At 46.1% G+C, this 14,026-nt stretch overlaps 1 protein-coding gene and 1 long non-coding RNA gene across 2 annotated transcripts in view; both read left to right on the top strand.

Moving 5' to 3' along the window:
* The first annotated feature begins 4,608 nt into the window (after positions 1 to 4,608).
* The window catches only part of LOC111249814 (LIM domain transcription factor LMO4-like), a 126,037-nt gene continuing 116,619 nt past the window's right edge, over positions 4,609 to 14,026 (top strand). The window contains exon 1 of the mRNA XM_022804457.2: positions 4,609 to 4,751. The gene's annotated coding sequence lies outside the window, so the exon portion shown is untranslated. The remainder of the gene's footprint in view (positions 4,752 to 14,026) is intronic.
* LOC147758861 (uncharacterized) overlaps positions 4,614 to 14,026 on the top strand; it is a 44,640-nt gene continuing 35,227 nt past the window's right edge. The window contains exons 1-2 of the long non-coding RNA XR_015319083.1: positions 4,614 to 4,753; positions 5,941 to 9,213. This is a non-coding gene — a long non-coding RNA (uncharacterized LOC147758861). The remainder of the gene's footprint in view (positions 4,754 to 5,940; positions 9,214 to 14,026) is intronic.

Consider the following 14,026-nt stretch of genomic DNA (forward strand, 5'->3'; position numbering starts at 1 on the left):
GTTTTTCCTACGCGATGTATATTTGCAATGGCAGTTCGCGAAACTTCAAACAGTAACCTTCTAATAGTAAGCTAATTTTCTTCTGTAGCATAGTTGCCAGTTTCGATGAATTCGAAAACAAATAAAGCGGATAGCGTTTTCAGCAAAGGCTTGTTTGTTTGTCTGTCTAGTACACATGTGCCCAACTATAGACGTCACGAAATCTTGATTTGAGTGGGACGATAAGTAAGGTGCGTAGACCTTAACTGCGATAAAGCTAAAAATGTGTCTTAATTTTGATTGAATTTCTATGGCGGACAAAGGATACGACGGACGCTTAAAGAAAGGCGCTGACTATTCTAACACCTTCGCAAGTTCTCCTGCGCGAAGCAGCCTTTTTTTTTTTCGGTACGCACCCGTTTGATTAGTAATTTGATTCTGTATAGGCGTTATACAGCACGGCATTGTGATTCCACTTCCTATGATAGGTCCTTCGTCTCAAGGCGTAAGTAAAATGATCCTAGCTTAGGTACTTATATAGAAACATAAATAATCTCCTGTGATGGTATTATGCAACGATCATTATTTCAAGATGCGTTGAATTCATTGTTTATAACATCTCATTCGCATCTGGGGCATATGCTTTAGAACTGAAAATTATACAGTAATGCCTTATTAAATTACTCACTGTATTTATCCTGTGCGAACAATATTTCTAAATAAACATTCTACGATGAATACGAAAACAACAAGCTGAAATAGTCTGCTTTTCATAGTAAACATTCTTTTAGTTTTTACAGCATTATGGGATGTCTCGTAGACTCTGTCATATAATATCCTTTAAACACGATACAGTGTTAGAAAACGACAACTGAATAGAAAAACATGAGCCCGAAAAAGCTTAATGTTGTTCACGCTAGTCTAGCGGAAGTGTATGCGAAACGATATTAAGAAAACGAGACAATTAGGAAAGTTATCAAATAAAGGTAGACAACCGCTAGGTTCAATGAGCTATATTCAATCTCACTTAAAATTCTCCATACGGTATTCTCTATTATAGTACCAAAAGTCATACTAGATAGGACAAGGGGTACGTAGTTCAAAGATCACACAGCAAATGAATTACATGCTCTTGGCGTGCCTCCTTTTGCTCTCGATATCTGCCGCTTAAAAAGTAAGATTTGCTTTGTACGCTCGTATCATCATGTGCTGCGTGTCGGAATCACAATCACCGTTGATCGTATGCCAATTTACTTGCACAATTTATTGCGATTCCGTCGCCTAAACGTTGTGTTTGCGAAAACTGAGTTCTTATCTTCACCTCCGTTACAATAAATAACACCTATTTTTTTTTCATGGTAAGTGATATAAATATTATTAATTAATTAATAATTAATTAATAAATTAATCCTCTATGCAAAACAGTGTATCTGTGGTGGCAACTCTGCTGTCCGTGCTCTGTAGAAACAACCAGCATCGGTAAGCTACAGTTTTTAAAGCTGTCTTTCACCTGCGACTGTGAGAGAATCACGCTCCCTAGAGGAAACTTCGTTTGCTTGCCGGCGCAATTGAGAAGCGACCCCAGCGGCATCGGCGTTATGGTCACTACCTATAGCAATCTGGGAAAATGACCGGCATGAATTAACGCCTAGTTCTACGCAATAACATCAGCGTGACTTAACAGTAACGCCGCTGCACTAAAAAGCCTCGAAAACCTTCCTCGCAAAACGCAATACTACAATACTTTTCTTTTGCTTTAATTATATTGTAATAATAAAGTTAACGATGTATATGCACAAAGTTAGTATATATTCCTATTCGGATGCAATTTGTAATGTTGCAAAGTTTTATGCAACACAATCATATTTGATTAAAACACCACGACGATGAATACGCACGTGTTCTTGTGTCGGCTTTTGCTGCTCCGATGTTTTCCATCGGAGTCCTTCCCACTTTTTCCCCAATGTTACCCGTTCCGCGCTCGAGCGGCACCAAGAGCTGCACGTAGTTCGTATTTATGTACCATCTATTCGTATGTGTGCTCACATAACTCTTCCCTCTCCGATTTCCCTTCCTTTCTATCAGATGGCCCTCTCTCTCTCCCTTGCTAGCTGTCGCCTTTTGCTAACCGCCCGCGGTCACACCTTTAACAGCGAACAAATGCGTCCATCTACGTGACGTCACGGTGCTCCGCCTGCTCAGGTGGCGCCGCCTGGTGGACCACTTTCAAGACTGATGGCAGAGTGAGCGCTCGAATGCCATTACGGAACGAGCTGTGGCTGTAACATTCTGATCTACACAAGCACAACGAGTGCTGGCAGTGTCTATCTCCGAGCTGAGCCGCCGCCGCCGTGTTAGTTGACGCGGGAGACCGGACGGGACGGGTGAAGAGAAGAGTTTAATCGTCGTCGCTGTTTGAAGAAGCGTTCGCTCGGTGCGTACGACACCTAGAGCAGTCGCTAGTTGTCTCTGAGGAGTCATCGTCACCAGAACAGGAATAACGACAGTTGTCTACTGTACAAAATTAGAACAACAACAACTAGTACACAGTGGCGGCCTATGTGTGTGTACATTTTGTACGAGAAGCGCACAACGGCCTGCTTTCTAGATAGTTCAGTCAGCACCGCATCGACTAGCGATTAGTAGCGGCCGTTCTAACGGCAATTAGACCGGAGGCACTATATACAGTACGTAGTTGTTACTCGATCAGTGTACAACAACTCATCGCACAGCTACGGCCTGCCGCTACTTACAGTAATAACGGCAGCGTTACAATAGTTGTTTGTAGACAGATGGCATACGACAGAGCTGTTGGCTGCTCTCACATGTTGTCGACTGGCCACAATCTGCACACATGGTTAGATCTGATCAGACCAGGTCAGATTAGCCAGCGTAAGTGAGAAGTGGACGTGTTCACGTTAGTGTCTTTTCTGCTGTTTCAAGTTGTCTCCGAGTTGCAACCTGTCGGCGCGCTTTGGTGTGTGTGCGTGCGTGCGTGCGTGCTGCGTTCATCGGCTTCTCATCACAGCGCCACTGCTCCGGCCGCCGCGGCGCCGCGTGAGAACCGCGTTGGAGAGTGAAGTCGACCGCGGCTTCAAGTGACAAGTTGTTGTTTTTTTCACAGTGTGATTTCACTCCTATTCATATTATTATTATTATTATTAGAATAACAACTCGATTCAATTTGGTTCGACGATTGCTGCCACCGCGACTGCAGGCCTGTCTAGAATCCGTGTGCGTTTCTTTGTCAGCCATATCGAACCATATGGGCAGTCAGGCTGACAGTCTGTCGGGCAAGTTAGCAAGCAGCTAAACAAGTATTTGATTATTGAAATCATCAAAGAATCATCGTCTGTTCGTGCAACTACAGCATCGCCACCTGAAACAGCACCATCAGCCCATATTGTGACCGTCGTTTTGGTGGTTACTGCTAAAGTGTTTGTGGTGTAATGTTCGATCTCTGCAGTTGACGTCGTCGTGGCAGCGGTGCTAGAGGCTCACGCGGAGCGCACGCACGACACTCGGCTGGTCCCCGTCGCTCCTCGCTGTGCGCTCTGTTTGTAAACAATCAACTCTTCGACTATTGCCGTGCTAGCCCGAAGCCGCTGTCTAGTTCGCTTTGCGACTACGGTGAACTAGTAGCCGTCCCGGTAACTGCGGTACCAGTAGTGGGCGTAGCTGTTGCCACTGTTCGAGTTGGTCGGGGGCAGGTATTACGCCAGCGACGAATTATTGGCGGGCGAGGGGTTGCATGATCGCACGGACCGTCAAGCGAATAGGCGGGCAAACGCAGCTGGTCTGTGGTCAAGCTATCCGTCAATCTACTTACGTTAAGTTTATCAGGCGACACTAAAAACAACGAAACGAAGAACTGCGTGTGGACAAGAATTACACACGTTGTACAACTTGAATACATTGCAAGTTAACTGTGCGTCAGTGTCGACCTGGCTCGCTCGGTAGATCATCGTTATTTCATCTCTTGGATATACATTACCCCGCTGTTGACAGCGCCGTAATAATAGAAATAAGAACAACAACAGAGATTGTACAAAGCTCGACTCCGCTCATAACGGATATAAAGCAAAATTTTTCACCAGCCGAACGAAGGATAAACGAAGTGCTAAAGATCAAAATAGGGTGTTCGCTTTTGAGAGTTACAATTGATAAGTGTTAGTAATGACAGGACTGATTTACGCGTTATAAGAAGGAGCTTCGAAGACCAAGTGGGAATATACAAAAGAGTTTGAAGCTGTATTGTGGTAAATGTTGAATTGTCAGATTACTGCATCATGATCATCATTGTCTTCGGATTGTCACAGTATACTCATTTTACATCGAGGATTTGATAGTCGCCAGCTATTATCGCCTCGTGGCACCGGTCGGAACCACGATTACGACCGCTTAATTATCGGTGCCTCCCGTGGGGCATCGTTCCGCCGCGAACGGTGAGTGTGAGTTCGGTGCCGTGACGTCGACGTTTCTAGTTGGTTCAATGTTGCTCGTTGGTGCGTCGTGATCGCGAACTTGGAATACTACGTCTATTTATAACACTATTTTTTGCCGTCGCAACGATTGTTCTGGTTAACGCGCGCGTGTGTCTATCCTCGATAAATCACTAAACAGTAGAGAATATCGTCCAGAGCTCCGGCTGACCGATTGCCGACACAACCGACGTCACCATCAGTAAAAAGAAATTCGCGGCAAAATTGCAGGCCCTTTACGGGCCCGCCCTCAGGAATCATAGGACGGAAGAGAGGATCCACCACTTCGTCCAGTAAGTAGAAATAAAAAAAATAGAGCATCAGCATGAATAAACGCAAGTAACGGAAAATCTAAAAACTAGTGTAGCATATAACGAGTTATAAACGAGAAGTTCGTCAAGATGAACGGTTATCTTTTGCCCGACTGACCTCGCCGGCATCATCTCAATACCATCGATTAGACGGCCATAAGCGTACGCCGCTACGTGTCCAGACGAACCGATAGCTGTTGCTGATGTACTGCGTGTAGTACTGTTAGAGAAATCAAAATAACATAGTCTTTTTTGCACAGTGTCGTATTGAGCGAGTTAGAGCCCAGTTTTCCGGTCCTTTGACGAGTACTCGAGGTGATTGAATTGCTAACTATTCCAACACTTAGGTAAAATTGTCTATAAAACACAAAAATTCAAATCAATCTCCTTTATTATTCACGCAAACTGTCAAATATTCATGTGTCATTGACAGAACCTAAAGCAACAACTCGATTTGGAGCCGCCAAGTATCGTTGACTAGCTAATAATATATCCGGGCACACACGTATCGACACCAACTAATCAACTAAAAGTAGTAGCGGGTCTTCTAGCTTCTTCCAAAAATGGGTTATATATGTATTGGAACATACAACGGATGGCACTATATATTGTTGTCGCTGTGGGCTGTGCTAGTGGGGGTTATCCCATTCCTTTTTCCCTTCACTCTCGCGATTGTCCAGCGAACTTGCGTCCCTCACGAGGTACGCTGCAACGAAGGCAACAGTTGAACGGTTACCACCATTATTTCGTCAGCACGCGTCCGACGAAAAAGATGGAGACGAAAGTGGCGAAATAAAGATAGGCCATGGGGTGTATTTGTTTGGCCGCGCGCTCGATCGTGAAGTGGCTAGGAGCTGCTAATGTTTGAAATCGTTTGTGAGCAGCGCAATGCGCCACGTAAGCCGTAACGATAAGAGCAGAATAAGCGACGAATTTTGGCTGCGGTCCGATGAAACAATGGCAACTAATCACTTTAATAAGTCCACGCGAACCTCGCAGTGTCGCATGCGGCGACTTTTGTATGTGGGCATAGATGCCGACTAGGGATGTTGAATGTAGAGCATTGTAGTATATGTACATACACCGCGTATCATATCATGTCTTGATATCCGATTAAGCGTACGATGAACTGAACAAAAGGTTCCTTCGTTTATTTGTCCGTTTGTCAGCTTCATCTCCACATCACCGCCATCATCAGCTTCGTCCTTTGTATCGTATCATTCCGCTAAGAGGCCAAACAATGTTATTAGCACCTGCTGAGAAGATACAGCGCCATGTCTAACCGACGGATCGGGATAGTCGTGCAACGCCCCAAGATTGACGACGACTAGGCGTGACCGATGGCTGTCTCGTTCTCTCTGATACCGCTATAACTATTACTAAAAGTAATATTACGAGTCGTAGTGTTCAATTCTTAGTGGAAGTCCGGCTAGCTGACGTGATCTATTCATAGTGCATACATAATTATAGCTTCGATAAGCATTATTATTAGGTTGATAGAAATGCAACACGTTACAATGCAATGTAACCATAATATAATATTGCCAGGCTACATGTCTGTTCGCTGGTGCATTTAATACCTTCGCGCGTCACTTCTGTGATGGGTTCCGTCTGTGTGGCTGCGTGTCTGTGCGTAGGCAATAACAGCAAGGGATATATATCTAGAGAAAAAGAAGAAAGAGAAATTGTGTTTATCTGGGAAGTTGGATAAGTGTGGCCATGCCAACGATATCAATAAGTCGACACTCTAATTATTATTACATTATAGAAAGGGTCGGTGATTCTTATTAAATTGCATTGCTCTCTCAAACCGACAGGACAGCGAGAGTCAGTATGGCTGGGCTATTACTTTTGTACTACTATGTAGCTCTGAGCTCGACGCGGCTGAGCTGGGCTAGGCTGGGCTGGGGCGGGCCGAGCGGCTAGAGCGACCGACGGCCTAGCATTTCATTCATCACCATCACGGACAGTTCATTGCGCGCTGTTCATTCGTTTATAGTAGGTGTTGCACTTTCCAGCTAAGCAGCGCCACCGGCGACAGCAGTCGAAACAGCGAGATGTTATAACAGTTGGCGGCTGTCGGGGGAAAGGGGACACACTTCCTCCCGCTGTCATCTTTTTCTTTGTGACTCTAGCTATTGTTACTTTTTTAGTAAAAATAGTATATTGGCAGTTTTAGTTGCAGTGGCTTCATCGTATTCGAGCTCGCGAACTGTAAATGTACAGCTAAACCGACCGCTGCTACTGCCGAAATGGCGATGTTGATGACGTCGCAGCTTCAAAAGACTGAGAGCGACGAAACACATGGCTGTCTATTGATTTGTCTATTGCAGTGACAACTTGGTTGAAGATCGAAACGAACAGTCAGATCAAACATTCGCTTATACAACGGTCCAGCGAACGCTCAACTAATCGGCTCTAAATTAGATCATTGTTGTCGTACTCATTGTTATTGTCCAGGGTTGCCCGACGTCGGTCACGGACGTTGACAGCGCCCGCTAAGACAGTGAATGCACCGCTAGACCTATAATAATAATAGGGACCATTTGCGTTGTGTACGAAAAATACACGCGATATGCACATATGCGTTCCCGATACAAAACTAGGACAATTTACAATCGAAACAACGTCAACAACGGAACGTTTGCCAAGTAGGCCACGCAGTCACCCCCACAACCGACCCTTGCATTGATGCTGTTAATTGTTAAAACTGCTTTTCTTACCGGCACTCACCAATCATTCTCGCAGAGTAGATCGCGACTATACAGCGCTCCGCAGCGGGAATGAAGTATTCTTATCGTCGCATTTTCTATTCTTTCTGGTAGCTACAATTAACATTGGATCCTCAATGCGTCACGAAATAATGACGGTTATCACGCCGCTGCCACCACCATCAAAACTGCTGCTGCTGCTGCTGCTGTCGTCTAATTAAATAAGGTGACGCCAGTGACAGCGGTCGTGAGATGAGCATTACCACGTTAACGATACTAACGCGAGTTAACAAAATCAAAACTATTTCTTAGCGCCGCACGCAGCGAGAGGTGAAAAAATGTCACCACCGTTCTTGTCACATCTAGCCTAGGACAGGAAAGTCAGCAGGTCATCTAGCTGCGTGACGTTATATCGTGGATGTGGTGGCGTAATATATATACCCTCCTAATTAACTCAACCACCTTCTCGGTTCAGAATAAATGGTGAGACCTATAGAATTCGTGTATTTAATTGTTGTCGCTACCATCTTCACCGGTATAGCATCCGCTGACGACAGCCACAGCAAAAACCGCCGCCGTTCGTATCGCCCGTTACATATGTAGAACTGTTGCTTCTGCTTCAGGAAATCCGTTGTTCAGCCGGCGTCGGTTCGTTCGATCACAGAGTCCATGATTCCTATCGCGGCTCACCTTTGCGCGCGGTCTGCCATTATAGAACCATCACTAATCTAGATAGTATAATTACTGCTACCGCTACGTTAAGCCTTGTTCGCCTCATCCTTCACACATTAACTAATTGAGTTACTCATTTATTTACTCTCTGATTAACTGAGTGAATGAGTGAGTGTCTGACCGAAGGGCCACTGCGGAGAAAGGTAGGCAAATGGGTAAACCAGCTAAGCTCTGTATTACAGTACCAGCGATGGCGACTGCAGCGCCAATAGCGACGACTTATTCCGGTGATGGTGGCATTAACGATTATAATGACGATTCGAATAACACAATCGAAGACTTCTGATGATGACGCCACATTACATTATGCCGGCCGTCCGGCCGGCCGGCCGGCCGGTCAGTTAATAATTATACGAACGGCCCACCAGAACCGTTGCTAATTACCGAAATCTAGCATGCCTGCAGTGGTGCGTCTGCTACCGTTGCGGTGCTGTCACGGCTATTTACGTTATTGATATTGGTGATGAGATTTACACGCATCTATCTACAATTAATTAGTGGCGTCGTCCGCGCACACGTCGGCCCACACAGACGAGTACTCATGGATCGTATTGGCTCTCACAAACTCGTCTGCGTGTGTGCATAAAGCAACAACGACAACACATCCTTCCAGCCCATCATCATCATCGAGATCGTATAATGGAACGACAACAACAGTTGGAACAAATAGGCACGATCTGCATAGGTGGAAGTAGGTGATTAGCACAAACAAATAATTATTATCACTGCTACTGACAGTGGAATAACAGAACAGATGAACGACCAAACAGACAAATAGGGGATAGCTAGATAAATAACAGAGGGATCGACCAGTCGACGAAAGTTGGATACACAGACAGGCCATTGTTGTTTCGTTAATATTGTCGTCGCCCTCGTTGTTGCCTATATGTATATATCTCTTGGTAGACACAAACAGATTGATGCGTACTCACCTTTGCATGAAGCGAGCATACAAGTCTAAAGACGTGGTCGGAGATGCGGACACTCTGCGTACAAAGGGTAAGTTGCTTTCCTCATTAAACAGCGCGAAAGTCCACCAGCTCACGGATTTTATATAGAGGGCCACTACAAGGGGCTGATACAAATGCAATATTTGCGTTACGTAGTATGTGTGTATAATAATGGTACCTAGGAGAGGTTTATTTCTCGTGGTTTGTCTATTGTTCACTGTCATCACATTAATAATAATAATAATAATAATTATTATTTTACGTCAATGTACCTTAGTATGCCAGGACATTTGGCACTCGAACGTTAATTTCCCCAAATTGGCCACCCTGAAAGATTCTATTATCCCTGTGTACTCCGTAAAGTCAGGCTTGCCAAACCTCAATATGTGGTCGAGCCTATAATGCTTGTGGTTAGCCGAAACAAGGACAGGGAGTAATCAATGTGAGCTATTGTATAATTAGTATGACATTGTTAGGATCTAGACAACGAATGCAATGTAATAATTAAAATTCAATCTTGACTTCGCTGCCGAAATCGTTATGCCTCTACAATCTTCAAAATTAAGTTAGGCCTACGATTGGGATACGACAGAAACTAGCAGCTTTTGGCTCCATAGAATAAGTAATCGCTCGTGTAAGAATATTTATAGATCTTGCCGTATTTTTAACCAAGTTCTTACTACTAGCAATACTTGAAATATTATGGGCCGGCTGAGAGGGACGCCCCTTCGTACCAAACGACGACTTTCCTGGAAAGTCTTAAAAACAGTTAAAATTTTCGAAGCATTGCGGATCTTTTGCGATTACTAAATCTCACCTGACCAGAGTTATACACTTCGTGACCACCGCTTGTCGTCCTCGATATGTATTTGTTATTACTTCAACAATATCTTCATAATACAGGAGTTTCTCGCTGCAGTGCAAAAAATATCACGAAGAAAATATGCGTCGATTATTATTCTGCTATTTAATGTATTAGTGTTGGGCCTAATTTGATTTCGTCATGGCCTGTCATCCTGTTCGTTCTGCCGGATAATATTTCGTCTCTATTTTCGATTTTCAACCCTCTTTTCCACCATTTAAAGAATAAGAGCACAGGCAGAAAGAGAAGTCGAAAACGTTGAAGATGAACAGCAAAGACGAAAAAACCAGCAATCTACTTTCGAATGAATGCTAAAGTGTGCCACATTTCAAAATGGGTTTGCTTTATCGTCCCGCCGGTAACAACATCGCCGTTATCATTATTATCAGCGTCGCCACGGCTGTTGGTAATAATAATAATAATGGGGATTATTATTATTATGTTGATCTTACTCTTGCTGCTGCCGTTTCTGCCGGCGTTGTTGATTGCTCATAGTGTCATGGTTGTTCAGTACGTTAACGTGATGAAGGCAGTGTATAATTTATCGCGTATCCGTCCAATCCGTACCAATTTAGTCGCGGTCATATCCGACGTTGTAGTCGTCATCGTATTTTTTGTTGCTCCTTCGAACGTCGACCGACTGCTATAGATATCTGGCCGGCCACAATAGATACATTAGTAGAGGACGAAGTTGCAACAGCAGCAGAACTAGCGACAGCTCGAGCAACCTCCGTTACCAGCGTCGTCAAAGGCGCTTGAACCGCTCCCCGTACGATATCGCAGCAACAGTAACACAAGAGGCGGCAGCGACAGTCGAGAAACTATAGCAGTCGTAGCTTAGCGTTGCGTCGTTCGGCCAGAGCGCCGGCAGTGGTTTTGGCATCGCCAACAGCGCCGTTGTCAGCATGAACCGATGAGTGGTCGATAGAAGGCGCAACGACAACCGCCGACGGCCGAGCGTCGACCGACAAGCAAGCAAACTGAAAGAAGCTCAACTTTATGCCGCGGCTTCTGCTCCTGCTGCTGACGACGGTGGCCAGGTAGCTTGAGGACTGGCTCGCAGCCAGCTGTTGTCGCCAACCAAAGCAGAGCGCGCAACATCAACAAAGTGAGCCTGAACGTCGGACAAGTCCGCGCACGTCACTGCGATGGCCTCAGCTTTTTGCTGCGGGTTCTAGTGGTTGTGCGGTGGCGTTGGCGGCGGTAGCGCCGACGGACGGTCGGACGAAGTGACGAGTCGACGTTCCTTCACCGCCTGTGGGATGACTTTGGGAACAGCGCTGGCTTCGACAGCGGCAGCAGTGGCGCTGCGCTATCAGCGATCGCCGGCTCTGCTGGTGCTACAGCGACATGGGCGGCGAACGAATTTTCCAAATTGATCATTAAGTATTTGAACGGTGCTTAACCCCAGGGACACAGCCGAATAAGCATCAAGCAACGTAACTCAGCAATATTCGGCCTCGGTGGCCTGCGGCGTGTTCCTATTTGGTCTACTACAAGCGCTGTGCGCCATGCGCACGAGCCCGTTAGCCAAACGCGTGGTGGTTGGAGCTAGGGCCGGAGTTGAAATGCCGCCAAAATCCGGCCATCACCAAAAACAATAACGAGTAACGGTGGTATGGCAGTCAAAACCGTAGGCGCTGGCATCGCCGTTGTCGAGCTGAAACGCTTGTCTACATAAGGAAAATGAGGAAAAGCCGAGGGTCAGCTCACAGCAAACGGTAGTTGTTATAGTGGTACAACTCAGTCCCCGTTGAACGTCAGAACAGCAGCACAAGCAGAATCAGTGGCAGTTGCCGGGTTCTTCGTCCTCGTTGCTGTCTTTTTCTGGTGCTTTCCCGTTTGTTAGCGTGCCGTAGCGTCTCGGATCAACGGCATTCGGTTCTACTCGAGAAGAAGAAGCAGCAACGGAGGAAAACTGGAAAGGGTACAGATTTCGTTTACTCGTGTAGCGTTTGCTCAGGTAGTGGTAGCAGCATTACACTGTTGTGCGTGCAGCGCCTCAGAGAGAATATAAGACGCTAGAATGGCCCTCCCGAACTGCGAGGCCGGCCTGGGCTGGGTGGCCAGCGACGAAGGCTAGCCTTCGCTGCTGCCGAGAAAAAGCACAGCAATCACAAGGAAGAAAATGAAGACAACGCTGAGGTAAAGATGACTGAAGCAAGTGTTGCCACCACTGTTACAAATCCAGTGCTCCTACACAGCCTTAACTATTGTTGCTGAACTGATTCGAAGTCGTGGTAAAACCAACAACTCCGATGAGGATCAACCCTGGCGACCCCCCTGAATTTTCCCCTCTCCCGTCGTCGGCTATGCCATCCTTGCTGCCGCTACTGCCTCCGCAAAAGCTACTGTTACTGAACGGAACGTGACCTACTGTGCCGCGACTACCAACCAGGGGTGTATGGCGGTCACTGACGTTCCGTTGCGTTACGTTACGTTACTTCCGACTGACTGCAGCTGTTGCTGATAAGCTTACAGCACATGCGTCTCATCGCCATGATTTTGCCGGTTTTGAGCGGTTCACTACTACTTTTCTTACTTCGACTGTGGCTAGAAATACTTATAGCTACTATCGCTAGTCTTCATTCCATGTATCCTTCTCACAAATCTACCCCAGTAACAACATTACGTGCTCGTCTATCAGTCAGCAGGTAGAAATATGTTCATATCCTGAATTGTACCTCGTGGTAGGTGTTATCCTTCCTACCTTTCTACCATCTTGAACCGCAACATCTATATGAATTAGAAATGGCACGTGGACAAAACGAAAATGGTGCGGAAAATGCTATAATGACCAATTAGCAGTGTAAATAGATAAACTGCTATCCTATCCACAGTTTGGCAGTGCTTTCAGTGAAAATGGTGGGCAACTGTCCAGCATGAAACAAAAGCTCGAAAAGACGCTGCCAAGATTTTCAAAGCAAACCTGTTTTTTAAGGGAAACGGATATAGTCAAGTAAACGTAGCCGAATGTAGCAGTTCCCAGCGACAAAGATATCATCTTTACGCGTTGTCCCGGTGGAAGCGATGATCTAGAAAAAAATTATAGAAAAATATTTACACAATGAACTCCATAGAGAGAGCCTATGGGCGGGCAGACGAGCTGGCGTGCGGACGACCAGTCGGTTGATTCATTGTTGTGTGTGTCCGTTATTACATTTTGATTCTACCATCGGCAGTAGTGGCAAACCGAAAAAAGGTAATATTTCCAATAGCAGCAGTGACGCTTTGTACCAATAGTAGGAAACAGTCAGAGAGAACGGGAAAAGCGAACCGCTATTCCTTTAAAGCTTATGCTGCTGCTTCTGCGGCCCCCAGCCTTGACGAACAATGAGTGGAGTCTAGAGATCTCTGGTCCACTTTTAAGTAACGAGCGTAGCCGCCACGGCTATTGCTGTCGTTTGTAGCGCTGTCACCCCCTTCTAGATAGGGCTAGGTGCGTGGAACGAGGAAAGGTCTCGAGAAGCGGATCGTTGTTTGGTGTTTGGGTTAGCAACGGGGACCTTTCAGTAATAGTTGTATTGAATTGTGTAGGGCGAGGATGACGGCTCGTGAGGTTGGTTGAGGCAACGACGGCAGGCAGGCTGACTTACTGGCTGGTTCATTCCCATATCTTTGGAAGATGAGGGCATTGGCTTCAGGACTTGTGCAGACGGCTGCATCGGAACGAATGTGGAAAGGAAGCTAGCAGGACGAGAGTACTTTGACTGTGCGGTGGGCTTCGGTACCGCCATCGGCGGCTCCAGGGCCCATCCGAAAAGCGCGGCGTCGTCACTAACGAACTGTGTCATTATCTGGAGATTATGTTTAATTTCAATTAACGAAAAAGCCCAAAGCTAAAGCAACCCCACTTTCGCCCCGGCGTTCATCCCGTCAGTCTCATTACTCTCAAAGGCCCCATCGTTTCCCCGCATAGCTAGTCAGCTCGTCGCGCCCCCTTATCCCTTGACCCCCGAGTACTCTCTCCCCGCTACTGCACTTCTACTTCACCTGTCTC

The sequence above is a fragment of the Varroa destructor genome, unplaced genomic scaffold, assembly GCF_002443255.2.
Source record: "Varroa destructor unplaced genomic scaffold, Vdes_3.0 BEIS01000001.1, whole genome shotgun sequence".
NCBI classification, from domain to species: Eukaryota; Metazoa; Arthropoda; class Arachnida; order Mesostigmata; family Varroidae; genus Varroa; species Varroa destructor.